The following is a 3,684-nucleotide window of genomic DNA, read 5'->3' as shown; positions in this document are numbered from 1 at the left end:
GGAAAGAGGGGATGGAATCAATGATAAATGCTTCTTTAAACCTAATTTTCAAGGATCACAGTTTTCAAGACGAATGTGCAAGTGAAGTATTTGAGCTCCTGTGTTGGTGAATTTGAAACAAGCAGTTAAATACAGCTACCGTTAAGGTACTTAATGTTATCAGTTTGATAATGCTATTAATGAAATCACAGCACAGGCAAGTGCAGGACTGAGCATGTCATTTGAAAAAGCTAAAAAAAGGTCTCAGAAAGCATCTTTCTTTAAAAGAAAGCCACCCAGAGATGCGGCTGTAAATCAAAAGCCACCTTACTCTGCGTACAGTTTGCCTTCACCACTGTGGTCTTCAAATTATTATGAAAGTAAAAAAGTCTTTGTGTTTTGCCTCAGCCAAAAATATACACACCCATATAAATGCCTCTTTGAAGGCTTGTGGGCTTTAGTTTATACGCAAGGTTATGGGGACTACAGTTTGGGCCTGAACTGATTGGAGGAAAGCCATGCCCTGTCAAAACAAAATAGTAATACTTTGTGGGGAAGCGAACAGAGGGAAAAGAGGCACTTTCTTGCTTAATGTTTATTAACAAAATAAAAAGAAAGACCTGACCATCATTTACCTTCTTATCTGCAAGTTTTATTATGCCACCCTTCAACAGAATTTGAGACAGGGTCAGATATAGTTCAGAGATGAACTCAATGGCAATAATGATGACCTCTCGCCAGGTGACTTCGTGAACCTCAGCCTCGTCACCTTGTACAAGGAATAGCTGTTTATTATTTTAGACCCGAGTACAAAAGACTGTTGAGCCTAACCCTAGCCCTTGCTGCCTTTATTATCTATACTGAGAAGTTCAAAGTCTGCCAAAAACTACTAACATAGAAAAACGGGCATGAAGAGCTTGCATAGAGAAACTAATGTTTTTGGTTGCATGCTGTTGTCATATCGCACCCAAAACCAACTGCACTGGGAACCTTGGGCATTTTTACACGTGCTCCGGGATGCAGAGGGGGGCGTTTTAAGTAGTGAGCTGTGCTAATTAAAAGCACCCAAACGTCATGTGTATCTGCATCCCCCATGCTGAAAAATGGCAGCAGGGTGCTTTGAACTACAGCTCATTGAACAAGCTTTAGTCCAAAACGCCCTGCTGCCATTTTTCAGCATGGGGACGCTGTTACACATGATGCTAGAGTCTGCTGGAGCACATTAATTTCCACTCCAGAAATTGGGCGCAGAATGGGAGCAGGCTCCCTGCACATGTATAGGGACCCCTTAATGGCTGGATAGCCCATCCGTGTTCACTACATTTTCATCAAAATAGAGTTTTCCCCCCCCCCCCCAAAAAACAAAAAATGGCTTTTTGAGGATTTTTGTTTGTTTGTTTGTAAAAAGGTTATCTTTATGATTTTAACTCTGGCTGCCTCCGTAGTAGAATGGAAAAGGGAAAGGTAGAGAAGAGAGAAAAATCTAAAAATACTTCCTCCTTTTTTTTTTTTTTTTTGCATATAGAATGATAAGAGAAAACCCTAGTTGGCATGAAACCCACTAAACCAATAATTATATCTTACTTTCCACTGTTGATCTTTTATCTGTTCTTCAAATGGCACGTATTTTGGACTTGATCTTTAAACAACGAGGAATGAATAGGAAAAAAATAAATTCCAACAAAATAATTTTTGTATTATTTGAATTTCTTTTTTAAGAGAAAATAGCATTTTCATTTAACTTTAATATTTATTACAATGTCTGTCTTTCTGTTGACATACAAGCTTTACTTTGCCATTTCAAAAATTATTTCAGATCAAGTCTTCAGTAAGTACTAAATAGTCTTGATCTCTCTAGGTTTTCCTAGAACAGTCATCTGCAAAGACTCTTAATGCTGGTGAAAAGATTTTTCTAACTTCAGTGATGTCCTAAGTGCTTCACACACAGCTATAAAGGCAAGTGTGCTGCCCCCAAATAATTATTTAATATAGAAATACATTTACTTGTGCATTAATGAATTGTTTGATAATGATGAACCCAGAAGTCTACACACTTCTCTTCTGTATTTTGCTTTGTCTCTATTGCCTCTTCTGCTGCCTCTAGTTATAAACATGCTGTCTCTATACATACTGGCCAGTCTAACATTTTTTCTTTTTGCTAGCATTAAGATCCTGCAGTGAGCTCACTTGCAGTACACTGCCTGTTCGCTCCTGGTCCCTCATGGCAGAGCTGTTCTGGTATTGCATGGTTTTGCCAGCTGTAGTTCAGTGCATAGTCTTCTCTAAAAGTCTTTGTTATTTGCACGTCCATTCATTTCCTAATGTCTTTATATCATCCACAGTGGCAGCGCCCTCCTTACTCAACATCATGCATTGAAATATTAAATTTTACTGGACCCAATGCTCAACTCTTTCATTTCATCTGACCAATCTTTAGGATGACTTGAGCTTTCAGTGTCTGGTTCTTCTAAACATCCCTTATCACGGCTCCCTCAACCTGCACTCACATTTAACTCAGTGCACTTATCTCCTGGTTGATTTTCTTGTTCAAGGCTGAGGTGAAATAGATGTTAGGTGTGGCATACATGTACTGAAATTCTTTTATTCAGTAATTCCCAAAATGCGGTCTGCCGTAGCAAGTGGCTTGCAGATTGCACTTGGAATTCCTTTACAATTAAAAGCTTACCGAGGAGGGCACTAGTGGTCGACCAGAAATGTTGCTAGGGGAAGGTGATCCATTGGTCCAAACAGTTTTGGAGTATCTCTGAGTGTCTATCTCATTTAGTAGGGGAGAAAAGAAAAATTGATCTTCACAGTACGGTTCTAAAAAGAAAAGCGGGTTGCATGTGTAATTCTTCTACAGCTCTTGCTACTTAACATCCTTCTGCCTCAGTTTGCTCACCTGCAAATTGAGAATGATAATGCTAATATCTCTCAGACTCTAAGTCCAAATTAAGTGATGTTTGAAAAGTATACTAAGGCCACTGTGGAAAAGTGAGGGGGAGTTGTTTGTTTAGTAGTCCTCATAACACCTCTAACTATTTCTCTTGTCCCTTCCATATGAGCAAAATCCTCCCCTTTTATCTCCATCTAATTTGTTCTTGATACAAATATGTTTTCCTGCCATGCCTCCTTTTACTCTTCAATTTTTAAAAGTAGTCCTTTGAATAACCTTGCTGGAGAGTTTTTTTATTTCGGTGTAACTACATTCAACCACAAAACTAACTCTTAGGATTCTTCATCCTTCCCTCTTACTAAAATTGCGCTAATTAAAATGCACCATAAATATTAGCTCCCAAAACCTTAACAACTCATGTCCATTTTAGAAACAACTCATCAGTGACTCCTTGCTGAATTGGTGACAGAAATTTCTTCCCCATTAACTCTCTTCACCTTGGCTGGTAAAATGTTAATACTTCTTTTATTACAATCTGTCTGTATTTTATACAGTAAGGATAGTTTATTCTAAAAATAAGAGAAATGCTGGAAGTGCATGCGACTATGTCCAGCCTGAGTAAGACTGGCAAAAATCAGGCTAAATGTTGGCACGCAACCCCTTGCCATCTAGATATGAATGGAAAGCACCACTGCTCCAACACAGGAGCCCCCAGAACAGGCAGAGGTTTGGTTTTCTGCAGATTGGCCAGGCGGCAGAAACAGATGCCGAAGAAGCCAAGAGACAATTGGCCCAAAGAATTATTCAGC

General features: G+C 39.1%; 1 protein-coding gene across 1 annotated transcript in view; it reads right to left on the bottom strand.

Moving 5' to 3' along the window:
- Positions 1-3,684, bottom strand: part of SH2D1A (SH2 domain containing 1A) — a 19,020-nt gene that overhangs the window by 14,410 nt on the left and 926 nt on the right. The window lies entirely within an intron of this gene.

This window comes from Alligator sinensis, unplaced genomic scaffold (assembly GCF_000455745.1).
Source record: "Alligator sinensis unplaced genomic scaffold, ASM45574v1 scaffold157_2, whole genome shotgun sequence".
In the NCBI taxonomy this organism is placed as follows: Eukaryota; Metazoa; Chordata; order Crocodylia; family Alligatoridae; genus Alligator; species Alligator sinensis.
The sequence above is the reverse complement of the archived record's forward strand: the minus strand, read 5'-3'. Positions and strand labels throughout refer to the sequence as shown.